Here is a 14,319-nt window from a genome sequence, read left to right as displayed (position 1 = left end):
TTCTAATCAGTTTTTATTTTCTGATTACAAATTTATTTATTCTATTCTATTATGAGGACTGCAATCTTGCCTGAGTTGTTCTTAATAGCATTTAGAGGGCATTAAGAAAATTGCTTTACGGCTGCCACATGGTCCATAGACACAATGGTCAGAAGGGGACCTTATTGGCTTCTATGGGAGAGTTTTCTGGGCATGCCCTGTGACCTGTGCAGAGGTCAGGAGGGAGCTGATCAGCTTTGACACTTATTGTGAAAGGTGGATCCTGTGTTATCTGTGTGTATAGGTGATATGTGTCATTCCAATCCTGCATGTAATGATAAGCAGATAACTGCAGTAAAGGGATCTGTACAGACCAAGAAGTTGCGCTAATTATTAGGCTTAGTGATCGCTGTGAAAATTTAAGGATTTTGTTTTGTTTTTTAATAAATATCGATATTGACATGGAAAATTTAAAATAACTTCATCCAAAATCTTTCAAAATATGTTTAACATTTAAAAGTGAGTTAACCAATAGGTCATTTTCTGGTCTGTTGCATTCAGCGGTCTGCAGGGGGGCTGCTTATGTATACTGAAGCGGTAATATGTTAGATATTCCAGTCTTGGCTCACTTAATGAGATTTCTCCTTTTATCTATTTATATCAAAAGATCTTTTCCCCACTGGTCATATTAATGGACCTGAGAACAGCAAGAATTGGTGAAATAACTTAGCTTCTCTAAAGATCCATATTATACACCATATGTCACAAACTTTAGCTGCTTCTGCTTTCACTTGAGTCTTAAACATCACAGGTCCTCCCCCATACTGTGTCAAAAGTCAGCCTTGGATCATGATCCTGAAATCTTCCCTAGTTGGGATCTGCAGCAAGCAGGATGCCATCAGCACGGGCTAATCTTGCGATAATCACAACTGGCAATTAGCACATTCTAACCAGCTGTCAAGCAGCGGACCGCAAAGAGTGACTCTTCCATTTAAACCAACAGGAAAGCAGTGTGTGCACTTTTTTCAAAGGCATTCTTTCCAACTGGGAATTAAATGACACAAAGAAGTCACCAATACTACTACTTCTACAGCACAAATGGCAGGCAGCTGCACACGGTGCACTAGCTCTCAGCAGGTTCATAGCCTGTAAGATACACACTATCCAGATTTATCAAAAGGCATATAGTTCAGGCTATAAATACAATATGAAAAATAGGGCTATTCATATATATTATGTTCCACTGTGTGTATATGTTGAAGATGTATGTGAATCTAGATAAATATGTTGGCAAATGTGCATAGGACATGCTGGGATTTTTTTAAATTTTAAAAAAGAAGCAAAAAAATCCTCAAGTTTGAATTTTACTAAACACAAAAAAAAAAAAACACTGAGCGCCTTCCTCAAACCCCAGAATGAGCAGCAAAAATATCCTTAAAAATATTGGGACAGATTTACAGAAAAAATGCGGACCCATTCACTTCAATGGGGCTGCAAAAGATGCAGACAGCACTCCGTGTGCTGTCCGCATCTATGGCTCCGTTCCGTGGTTCCGCAAAATGCAAAAACAAAACATGTCCTATTCTTGTCCACGCTTTGCGGACAAGACTAGGCAGTTATATTAAAGGCTGTCCATGCCGTTCTGCAAATTGCGGAACACGCACGGACGCCATCCGTGTTTTGCGGATCAGCGATTTGCAGACCGCAAAACACACAACTGTCGTGTGCATGTAGCCTAAACAGTGTAAAATTCACCAGATTGTTTCACAGTGGATTAGGCTGCATGATAAATCTGGCGCGTGTAACTTTATACCAATTATTAGTTGGCTTAGGGCTCATTCACATTTCTGTTTTTGACGGCTATCCGCTTACTCTGTGGACAACACACATCCCTATTGATGTTAATTTATTTGTTCACAAATCAGTGATTTTCCACTAACCGTTAGTGATGAGTGGCAGGAGCAATATTCGAATTCGCGATATTTCGCAAATATTTGGGGCGAATATTCATCATAAATTCGCGAATTTGAGAATTCACCATTATTTTCTTGATTGCGAAAATCGGCAATGTAATATGCGCGTATTGCGCGCGCAATACAGGCATGGGTCATTTTTGGCAAAAATTTTCAAGCTGCTAGAAGTTTCCTGAGACTGGAGGAAATGGTTGGCACGGCAGAACATTACAATGGCTTTATATACAGATAGAGTGCTCCAATATATTCGTGATTGCGCAAATCGTAAATTAATGATGCGCATATTTTGGCTTCACATTTTAGCAGGTCTGACTACATATTACTGATTGGTGCACTAAGTATTGTTGTGAACTTCCCAGCACTATGTCTGTAGCATGTATGTATGGACAGCAGAACCTATCCTATCAGCTACACTATATTACTATCTAACCTACACCGACTATCTCCCACTAACTATCTGTATTATATATATAAGCTAAATAACTATCTATCTACTGTAGTGTGGAAAGCACAGAGCACAGCAATGACACTGGCTGCTGGGGAGTATCTTATATAGTAAGGGGTAGGCAACTTTCCTATTGGTTGCTAGGGATGTTGCTAAGCTCAGACAAAGACATTGCAGCCTTTTCATTGGCCCACAAGCAAGAATCAGGGCGAGATCATGGGTTCAGATGAAAACAAATCTAGAATATTCGCGAATACAAATATATAGCACTATATTCTAAATCTTCGCGAATTTTTAAAATGCCGATATTCACAATAAAAAAATTGCGATTTGAATATTCGTGCCCAACACTACTACCCGTGAGTCAGTGGAAAAATGCAGACCAAACATGAAGTCTATGGGTTTTTGAAAAACCACTGACATAACACAGATAGCATCCGCGTTCTGTTAGGCCTCTTTCACACGGGCGTCGCGTGTGAAGGCCGGATAGGATGCGGGTGCGTTGCGGGAAAATGCGCAATTAATGCATTTTAATGCATTTGTGCATGCGCGTGAGAAAAATCGCCATATTTGGTACCCAGACCCAAACCCGGACTTCTTCACAGAAGTTCGGGTTTGGGATTGGTGTTGTGTAAATTTTATTATTAATACAGAATGCTAAATAAATTAAGGATGGAGGGGTTAAAAAATAAATAAATAATGTAACTCACCCCATCCACTTGTTCGCGCAGCCCGGCTTGTCTTCTTTCTTCTTCTTTGATGACCTGGGAGAAAAGGACCTTTGGTGACGTCACTGCGCTCATCACATGGCCCATCACCATGGTGACCTTTTCCTCCCAGGTCAAAGAAGAAGAAAGAAGACGAGCCGGGCAGCACGAACAAGCGGATTAACCACCTCCGGACCGCCTAACGCACATGTGCGTTCCGGAGGTGGCAGCGCTGCGCACAGTCACGCATATACGCGTCATCTCGCGAGACGCGAGATGACGCGAGTATGCGCCCGCGCGTGCGCAGTTCGCGCCGGCATTTCGTTCAGGACCATTTCGTCAGCAACCTGCCAGCCAATGATCGTGGCTGGCAGGTTGCTGATTTTTAAAAAAGCCAATCACAGAGCCATATAGCAGATCATATTAGTAAATATGATCTGTTATATGGCTGCCTGCTCCTCTGCTGGTTCTTTTCGTCGGTTGGATCCAGCAGAGGAGCAGGCTTCACAGTGAGTACACCAAACACTACACTATAGCCCCTGATCACCCCCCTGAACCCCAATTAACCCTTTGATCACCCCTTTGATCACCCCTGTCAATCACAAGTGAAAAGAAAAAAGTGATCAGTGCAAACTGTCACTTTTTTTTTTCACTGTTATTGACCGTTAGGTTTTAGGTATAGTTTAGGTCCCTTGGTTAGGTAGTTAGCGATCAGTTAGCGCCCAGCCCACCGCACCGCAGTCCGTTATTCGCTGATTAGCGTATCGCTAATCAGCATTTGTACTTTTATAGTATCTGGAAGTGATCAAAACTGATCACGGTCAGATCTATAATTGTATTAGTGTCACTTTAGTTCGCCCTCCACCCAAAACGCAGTGTTTGCCCGATCAGGCCTGATCGGTCGCCCACACGTGCGTTCGCCCACACCCGCCCCACCGCAGTGACAAAAAAAAAAATTTTTTTTTGATCACTGCACATTCACTTTACACGCACTGCAGCGATAAAAAAATCAGTTTTGATATTTTTTATCAACCGCAGCGGCCTCCGGTACTTCGCTAGCCTCCCCTTTGTAAGACAGGCTTGCTTTTTTTTTCTTGGGTAGTCTCAGGGAATACCCCTAAATTTAGTTGCCCACATGTCTAACAGGGGGTATTCCTCTGAAGAGGCCTACAGGCTTCTGACCCAGTCGGATGAGGAGTGGGAACCCTCATCTGATGAATCCAGCGGGTCAGAATACGAACCTGTAGAAAGCAGTGGCTCTCTGACCCAAAGTTCGGACGAGGAGGCTGAGGTCCCTGATACCACCAGGCGTACCCGGCCCCGTGTCGCTAGACCGCAGGTTGCGCAGGATCCGCTTCAAGAGCAGCAGAGTGGGGCTGGTGCTGTCGGATTACGTGGTGAGGCATACACCAGCAGCCCAGCCCTCCCTGGACCTAGTACCAGCACTGCCGTACAACCTGGTGAAGTAGCGAGCACCAGAAGGGCAGTTGAAGCTGGTACGGTGGCACGTGCAGTAGTGACCCAGTCGCAGCCACCGCAAAGACGTGCCCGTAGAGCCCCTAGAATCCCAGAGGTGCTGGCAAACCCTGATTGGCAGTCCCCAACTTCAGCCGCACCTGTAGTTTTCCCTTTCACTGCCCAGTCTGGAGTTCGGGTTGAGACGGCTCAGATCGGTTCGGCCCTGGGATTTTTTGAGCTGTTCTTGACTGCGGAGCTTTTAGACATAGTTGTGGCCGAAACAAACAGGTATGCCACACAATTTATCACCGCTAACCCGGAAAGCTTTTATGCCCAGCCTTTCCGGTGGAAACCAGTCCAAGTTTCCGAACTTAAAACTTTTCTGGGCCTCCTCCTCAACATGGGCCTGACAAAAAAGCATGAATTGCGGTCATATTGGTCCACGAACCCGATTCATCACATGCCCATGTTCTCTGCTGCCATGTCCAGGGCACATTTTGAGGCCATCCTGCGGTTCCTGCACTTTAGTGACAACACCGCCTCCCGTCCCAGGGGCCACCCTGCTTTTGACCGGCTCCACAAAATTCGGCCCCTCATAGACCATTTCAACCAGAAATTTGCAGATATTTATACCCCAGAGCAAAACATCTGCATAGACGAGTCCCTGATACATTTTACCGGGCGCCTTGGCTTCAAACAATACATCCCAAGCAAGCGCGCCCGGTATGGGGTCAAATTGTATAAGCTCTGTGAAAGGGCCACAGGCTATACCCACAAATTTCGGGTCTATGAGGGAAAAGATCAGACCCTGGAGCCGGTCGGTTGCCCTGACTACCTGGGGAGCAGTGGGAAGACAGTTTGGGACTTGGTGTCACCCTTATTCGGCAAGGGGTACCATCTTTATGTGGACAATTTTTACACAAGTGTGGCCCTCTTTAGGCATTTGTTTCTAGAACGGATTGGCGCCTGTGGTACCGCGCGAACTAGTCGCGCGGGCTTCCCCCAACGGCTCGTTACCACCCGTCTTGCAAGGGGGCAGAGGGCCGCACTGTGTAACGAAGAACTGCTCGCGGTGAAATGGAGAGACAAGCGTGACGTTTACATGCTCTCCTCCATTCACGCAGACACGACAATACAAATTGAGCGAGCAACCATGTCATTGAAAAGCCCCTCTCAGTCCACGACTATAACCTCCACATGGGAGGGGTCGACTTCAATGACCAGTTGTTGTCTCCGTATTTAGTTTCCCGACGCACCAGACGCTGGTATAAGAAGGTGTCTGTATATTTAATTCAATTGGCTCTGTACAATAGTTTTGTTCTCTACAGTAAGGCTGGGAGAACTGGATCCTTCCTCAAATTTCAGGAAGAGATCATCGAGAACCTCCTGTATCCAGGAGGTTCCGTGGCCCCAACCACCAGTGTAGTTAGCCGTCTACACGAGCGACATTTCCCCAATGTCGTTCCTGGTACCTCAACCCAACCGTCACCCCGAAAAAGATGTCGTGTCTGTAGCAGGAGTGGAATAAGGCGTGACACCCGCTATTTCTGTCCTGACTGTCCGGACCACCCTGCCCTATGCTTTGGAGAGTGTTTCCGGAAGTACCACTCACAGGTACACTATTAGCATAGGGATCATCTCACCAGGATAGGCACACAGGGCTATTAGGGCCCATTCACTCACTGCTGCTGCAAACGTCTCCTTTCACATGGGACAAAGTGCATAACGCACTTCGCCACATCTTTGGGCGATTTGCGCTTTGCACATTGTCCCATGGGGAAGGAGAGGTTTGTTCTATAAAAGGTAAAAAAACAAAAAAAAAAACAGGTTAATGTTTAGTTCCAAAAGTTAAAGTTACATGTTCTGTTCCAAAGTTAATAAAATTATTGCGTTGTGGCCTGGTTTTTTCTTTTTTTTTTTTTTTTTTTCTTTTTTTACCTTCCAGGTGGACCAACCGATCGACCAGCTGCAGCACCGATGTGCATTCTGACAGAAGCATTGCGCTGCTGTCAGATTACACGCAAGTCGGTGTATGCGGCGCTGCAAGACGGGATTTTCTCCTCTGCAGTGACAGATACGTTTGCCGAGGCATACGAGCTGAGGAGGAGGCGGCGTTCCTATGCTTTGGCAAGCACTTTGTATATATATATATATATATATATATAAATAAAAAAATCCCGGCAATGATTTATTCATCCACATCGATTGATGTGAATGGAGAAATCTGGTTTGCCAGGGCATACGAGCTAAGTGGGTATGGATGTAGGGCGGAGCTCCTATGTCCTGGCAGACGCCTTTCCCCTCCATTTTTTTTTTTTGGCAGAGATTTTTTCATCCACATTGATCGATGCGAATGAAGAAATCTGTGCCGTTCATTTTTTTCTTTCAGCCCAGAGGCTGAACGGAAAAAAAAATCTCATTACCTGTATGCTTAATATAAGGAGAATAGCAGAAACTCCTAATGCTGGCCATACATGTAATGATTGCGGAGACCCTCAAATGCCAGGGCAGTACAAACACCCCACAACTGACCCCATTTTGGAAAGAAGACACCCCAAGGTATTTGCTGAGGGGCATATTGAGTCCATGAAAGATTTAAATTTTTGTCCTAAGTTAGCGGAAAGTGAGACTTTGTGAGAAAAAAAAAAAAAAACAATTTCCGCTAACTTATGCAAAAAAAAAAAAAATTCTATGAACTTGCCAGGCCCCTCATTGGATACCTTGGGGTGTCTTCTTTCCAAAGTGGGGTCACATGTGGGGTATTTATACTGCCCTGGCTTTTTAGGGGCCCTAAAGCGTGAGAAGAAGTCTGGGATCCAAATGTCTAAAAATGCCCTCCTAAAAGGAATTTGGGCCCCTTTGCGCATCTAGGCTGCAAAAAAGTGTCACACATCTGGTATCGCCGTACTCAGGAGAAGTTGGGGAATGTGTTTCGGGGTGTCATTTTACATATACCCATGCTGGGTGAGAAAAATATCTTGGTCAAATGCCAACTTTGTATAAAAAAATGGGAAAAGTTGTCTTTTGCCAAGATATTTCTCTCACCCAGCATGGGTATATGTAAAATGACACCCCGAAACACATTCCCCAACTTCTCCTGAGTACGGCGATACCAGATGTGTGACACTTTTTTGATGCCAAGGTGGGCAAAGGGGCACATATTCCAAAGTGCACCTTTCAGATTTCACCGGTCATTTTTTACAGATTTTGATTGCAAAGTACTTCTCACACATATGGGCCCCTAAATTGCCAGGGCAGTATAACTACGCCACAAGTGACCCCATTTTGGAAAGAAGACACCCCAAGGTATTCCGTGAGGGGCATGGCGAGTTCCTAGAATTTTTTATTTTTTGTCGCAAGTTAGTGGAATATGAGACTTTGTAAGGAAAAAAGAGAAAAAAAAAAAATCATCATTTTCCGCTAACTTGTGACAAAAAATAAAAAATTCTAGGAACTCGCAGTGCCCCTCACGGAATACCTTGGGGTGTCTTCTTTCCAAAATGGGGTCACTTGTGGGGTAGTTATACTGCCCTGGCAATTTAGGGGCCCAAATGTGTGAGAAGAACTTTGCAATCAAAATGTGTAAAAAATGACCGGTGAAATCCAAAAGGTGCACTTTGGAATATGTGCCCCTTTGCCCACCTTGGCAGCAAAAAAGTGTGACACATCTGGTATCGCCGTACTCAGGAGAAGTTGGGGAATGTGTTTTGGGGTGTCATTTTACATATACCCATGCTGGGTGAGAGAAATATCTTGGTCAAATGCAAACTTTGTATAAAAAAATGGGAAAAGTTGTCTTTTGCCAAGATATTTCTCTCATCCAGCATGGGTATATGTAAAATAACACCACAAAACACATTCCCCAACTTCTCCTGAGTACGGCGATACCAGATGTGTCACACTTTTTTGCTGCCAAGGTGGGCAAAGGGGCACATATTCCAAAGTGCACCTTTTGGATTTCACCGGTCATTTTTTACACATTTTGATTGCAAAGTTCTTCTCACACATTTGGGCCCCTAAATTGCCAGGGCAGTATAACTACCCCACAAGTGACCCCATTTTGGAAAGAAGACACCCCAAGGTATTCCGTGAGGGGCATGGCGAGTTCCTAGAATTTTTTATTTTTTGTCGCAAGTTAGTGGAATATGAGACTTTGTAAGGAAAAAAGAGAAAAAAAAAAAATCATCATTTTCCGCTAACTTGTGACAAAAAATAAAAAATTCTAGGAACTCGCCATGCCCCTCACGGAATACCTTGGGGTGTCTTCTTTCCAAAATGGGGTCACTTGTGGCGTAGTTATACTGCCCTGGCAATTTAGGGGCCCAAATGTGTGAGAAGTACCTTGCAATCAAAATGTGTAAAAAATGGCCTGCAAAATCTGAAAGGTGCACTTTGGAATATGTGCCCCTTTGCCCACCTTGGCAGCAAAAAAGTGTGACACATCTGGTATCGCCGTACTCAGGAGAAGTTGGGGAATGTGTTTTGTGGTGTTATTTTACATATACCCATGCTGGATGAGAGAAATATCTTGGCAAAAGACAACTTTTCCAATTTTTTTATACAAAGTTGGCATTTGACCAAGATATTTTTCTCACCCAGCATGGGTATATGTAAAATGACACCCCAAAACACATTCCCCAACTTCTCCTGAGTACGGCGATACCAGATGTGTCACACTCTTTTGCTGCCAAGGTGGGCAAAGGGGCACATATTCCAAAGTGCACCTTTTGGATTTCACCGGTCATTTTTTACACATTTTGATTGCAAAGTTCTTCTCACACATTTGGGCCCCTAAATTGCCAGGGCAGTATAACTACCCCACAAGTGACCCCATTTTGGAAAGAAGACACCCCAAGGTATTCCGTGAGGGGCATGGCGAGTTCCTAGAATTTTTTATTTTTTGTCGCAAGTTAGTGGAATATGAGACTTTGTAAGGAAAAAAGAGAAAAAAAAAATCATCATTTTCCGCTAACTTGTGACAAAAAATAAAAAATTCTAGGAACTCGCCATGCCTCTCACGGAATACCTTGGGGTGTCTTCTTTCCAAAATGGGGTCACTTGTGGCGTAGTTATACTGCCCTGGCAATTTAGGGGCCCAAATGTGTGAGAAGTACCTTGCAATCAAAATGTGTAAAAAATGGCCTGCAAAATCTGAAAGGTGCACTTTGGAATATGTGCCCCTTTGCCCACCTTGGCAGCAAAAAAGTGTGACACATCTGGTATCACCGTACTCAGGAGAAGTTGGGGAATGTGTTTTGGGGTGTTATTTTACATATACCCATGCTGGATGAGAGAAATATCTTGGCAAAAGACAACTTTTCCAAATTTTTTTATACAAAGTTGGCATTTGACCAAGATATTTTTCTCACCCAGCATGGGTATATGTAAAATGACACCCCAAAACACATTCCCCAACTTCTCCTGAGTACGGCGATACCAGATGTGTCACACTCTTTTGCTGCCAAGGTGGGCAAAGGGGCACATATTCCAAAGTGCACCTTTTGGATTTCACCGGTCATTTTTTACACATTTTGATTGCAAAGTTCTTCTCACACATTTGGGCCCCTAAATTGCCAGGGCAGTATAACTACCCCACAAGTGACCCCATTTTGGAAAGAAGACACCCCAAGGTATTCCGTGAGGGGCATGGCGAGTTCCTAGAATTTTTTATTTTTTGTCGCAAGTTAGTGGAATATGAGACTTTGCAAGAAAAAATAAAAAAAATAAAATCATCATCATTTTCCGCTAACTTGTGACAAAAAATAAAAAGTTCTATGAACTCACTATGCCCATCAGCGAATAACTTAGGGTGTCTACTTTCCGAAATGGGGTCATTTGTGGGGGTTTTCTACTGTTTGGGCATTGTAGAACCTCAGGAATCATGACAGGTGCTCAGAAAGTCAGAGCTGTTTCAAAAAGCGGAAATTCACATTTTTGTACCATAGTTTGTAAATGCTATAACTTTTACCCAAACCATTTTTTTTTTTGCCCAAACATTTTTTTCTTATCAAAGACATGTAGAACAATAAATTTGGCGAAAAATTTATATATGGATGTCGTTTTATTTGCAAAATTTTACAGCTGAAAGTGAAAAAAAAAATTTTTTTGCAAAAAAATCGTTACATTTTGATTAATAACAAAAAAAGTAAAAATGCCAGCAGCAATGAAATACCACCAAATGAAAGCTCTATTAGTGAGAAGAAAAGGAGGTAAAATTCATTTGTATGGTAAGTTGCATGACTGAGCGATAAACGGTGAAAGTAGTGTAGTGCCGAAGTGTAAAAAGTGCTCTGGTCATGAAGGGGGTTTCACCTAGCGGGGCTGAAGTGGTTAAGGTGAGTTTAATTATTTTTTTAACCCCTCCAGCGCTATTTTACTATGCATTCTGTATTAAGAATGCTATTATTTTCCCTTATAACCATGTTACAAGGGAAAATAATAATGATCGGGTCCACATCCCGATCGTCCCCTAGAAACCGTGCGTGAAAAATCGCACCGCATCTGCACTTGCTTGCGGATGCTTGCGATTTTTGCGCAGCCCCGTTCACTTCTATGGGGCCTGCGTTGTGTGAAAAACGCACAATATAGAGCATGCTGCGATTTTCACGCAACGCACAAGTGATGCGTTAAAATCACGGATCATGTGCACAGCCCCATAAAAATGAATGGGTCTGGATTCAGTGTGGGTGCAATACGTTCACATGGGTGCAATGCAATCACACATTGCACCCGCGCGGAAAACTCGCCCGTGTGAAAGGGGCCTTAGTGTTTCACAGATCATTAGTAGGAGATGCTCTGGAAAATAATTTTCAGCTCAGCAGTGTCCACGGAATACGGATAACACACAGAGGGCAATAAATAGACACACGGACCAAACTAAATATTCACGGATGAAACTTGAATGGATTTTACAAGGGCGTCAAATGCCAGAATTTGCACCAGAATTTTGGCCCAAACTTCAGGTTTTTATTGTAGGTCACCATATTGCATCTTAGGTCACAACCCTTTCCCATTAGGTCATGCCCACTATCCACTAAGAGAGGTCCCCTTGGCATGGCACAAAAAATGTTTAAAACCCCAAATAAATGTGGTATAAAGCATGTGCATCAGAATTCTGGTGCACTTGCAATAACAAATCTGCCTCTATTGGACTCAGTCTATCCATTATGGAAAATTATGGAAATTAACTTAAATGGAGAAAGGACTTGTAATTACACTACGCCACCACTACAGGGGGAGATGACGTGTATTGTAATGAAGAGGAAGCAGCGCTCACATGAAGCACCTCCTCTTCTTCAAACTGTTGATCGGTGGGGGTGACCCCTGCCAATCTGATATTGATGACCTATCTTTAGGACAGGCCATTAATATTCAGGCTGCAAAACCCCTTAAAGTTGTATATCAGAAGTACAATTGTAAGATACAAAACACCGGTGATGAGTATGGCTCACTGCCCTTGGTTGTTCCCTTCAGTTGGTTGCAGTTTCAAGAAAAAATAAGTAAACCCTTTGCATTGATTACTAATACAATGTGTTCTTATATTATGCACAAACAGAACCTAACTAATGACACACAACATTTGTACCCTTCATGTATTTTAGTGAGAACATTGAGTATTTATTTACAGTGCAAGAAGAAAAAGTAAGTGGAATATTGATTTTAATAAGCTGCTGATTCCCCTATAGTGGCAATCACATCTGTCAAACATTTACTGTAGCTGAAAATACAATTTGCACAATGTTGAGGAGGAAACCTGAGATGGGCCACAACGTTTTTTTGACAATAGTGGCTGCCTTTGTGAGGTTCTTCTTGTTCAGTGTTTTTCTGACAATGAACACATGAAGAGAGATGTTTGCAGCTTGTAGAGTCTATTGTAAGCCTTTTGCTGTTACCCTTAGGTTCATTTAAACCTCTTTCAGAATTGCCTATTGTGGTCTGCGAGTGATCTTAGCTGGACACCCACTCCTAGGGACAGTAGCTATCATCCAAAACTTTCTCAAACTGTACACAATATGCATAAACTAGGACTGATGTACACTCAGGTCATTAACAATGCTTTTGTAATTTGTTCAACTTCATGAGTCTCAAAAACACATTGTTTGATATCTTCTGAAATCAAGATATGACTTTTGCCAACCAATCTTTCTTGAGAAGAACAGGTTTGTCAGTAACCATGCCTTGTGTGCTTTTATTTAATGGGAAAAGTGCCTGTGAAACACACACTTCTAATCTCTTTAAACGCCTTTTACCAATTAGCTCTGGGAGGCGTCATTAACAAAGATGTTCACTTTTTCTTCATGCGTGTGGATATGCTCAAAAAAAGACATGAGTGGCAAAACTGTTTGCATGTTATTAATTGGGATGAGCGAATTGACTTCGGATGAAACATCCAAAGTCGATTCACATAAAACTTTGTTCCAATACTGTATGGAGCAGGAGCTCCATACAGTATTAGAATGTATTGGCTCCGATGAGGCTTCGTGAAGTCTCGCAAGACTTCGGGTAATAACTTAATAAATTAATTTATACGGAAATAAACCATTTCCTGAACTCGGGTTTGGTTCCAAGTGGTACAGCACAGCTGGCGGCAGGATGAAGAGGATCGCGCTGTAGGTAAGGAGAGGTGGCGTCTGGAGCAGGAGGGGTAGGTGTTTTTTTTATTTTAAGTTCTCTGTGGCATGGGGGCTGATGAGAGGCATGGGGGCTCATATTGGGGTCTTATTAACATTGGGGGGGGGTCTGATTGGAGGTCTTATTTGGGTCTTATCAACATTGGGGGTCTCATGGGGCTGTGAGCTGAGGTCTGATTAACATTGGGGGTCTGACTGCTGGTCTGACTTGAGGTCTAATGAAAAATATTTTGTTCTTCTTGTCCTCCTCTAAAACCTAGGTGCATCTTATAGGCCAGTGCGTCTTATAGGGAGCAAAACACGATAATTCCAAAGGGATGACTGAGGGGACTTTCACATCAGTGCTATTTATTTCCGTTCTTTCCCATAAAGAAGCAGAAGACCAAAATAATGGAAGTACTGGATTTGGCACATAGCTGACAGGAACAGAGCTTAACAGATCCCATTGACTATAATGTAATCCATTAGGTTTCAATTCGGAAGTTTTTTTTTTGCCTGCTAATTTCGATGAAATCTGTAATGAGGCCCCCCGAATGGAGCCTCAGAAGCAGATGTAAACATTTTTCACTGTCCTGCAAATGTAGATCACTGGATTATAATTTTGGGGATTTTGATGCTGATTTTATTTTATATCCTCCTTCCTAGATAAACAGTGCTAGAAATATCTAGCAAGTGCTTTACTCGACCTCCTCAATATCAGCCAAATTAAACATACATGATAATGTTGGCTTGTGTATTCTTTACAAGCTAAATAAAGCAGGAAATATAATTTATCTAATGAGCTTTAGAGATGTATGAAATAGAGCAATATACAAGGGTATATTCATAAACCCCTATCTACAGGATAAGTATCTGATTGTGGGGGATCCAACTGCTTAGACCTCCACCATTAAGGACAACAGGTGTGGTCAAGTATGTGCACTGTGGCTCCTATTCATTCTTCATGGGACTGGAGGAGATAACCGAGTACAACTCAAACGATGTTCCATTTATTCAGTGAACTCAGAACACCCGCTATTGAGAACAGTGGTGGTCATAGCAGTCAGACCCCCACCAATCAGGTACTTATACCCTATACTGTGGATAGGGGATACATTTATATTTTGGGATAACCCCTTAAAATTTTC

At 42.9% G+C, this 14,319-nt stretch overlaps 1 protein-coding gene across 1 annotated transcript in view; it reads right to left on the bottom strand.

Annotated features, from left to right (window-relative positions):
* Nucleotides 1-14,319, bottom strand: part of TTC29 (tetratricopeptide repeat domain 29) — a 251,476-nt gene that overhangs the window by 50,902 nt on the left and 186,255 nt on the right. The window lies entirely within an intron of this gene.

Source organism: Bufo gargarizans, chromosome 1, assembly GCF_014858855.1.
Source record: "Bufo gargarizans isolate SCDJY-AF-19 chromosome 1, ASM1485885v1, whole genome shotgun sequence".
Classification (NCBI taxonomy): Eukaryota; Metazoa; Chordata; class Amphibia; order Anura; family Bufonidae; genus Bufo; species Bufo gargarizans.
Note: the sequence above shows the minus strand (reverse complement) of the source record. Positions and strands in the feature narration are given on the sequence as shown.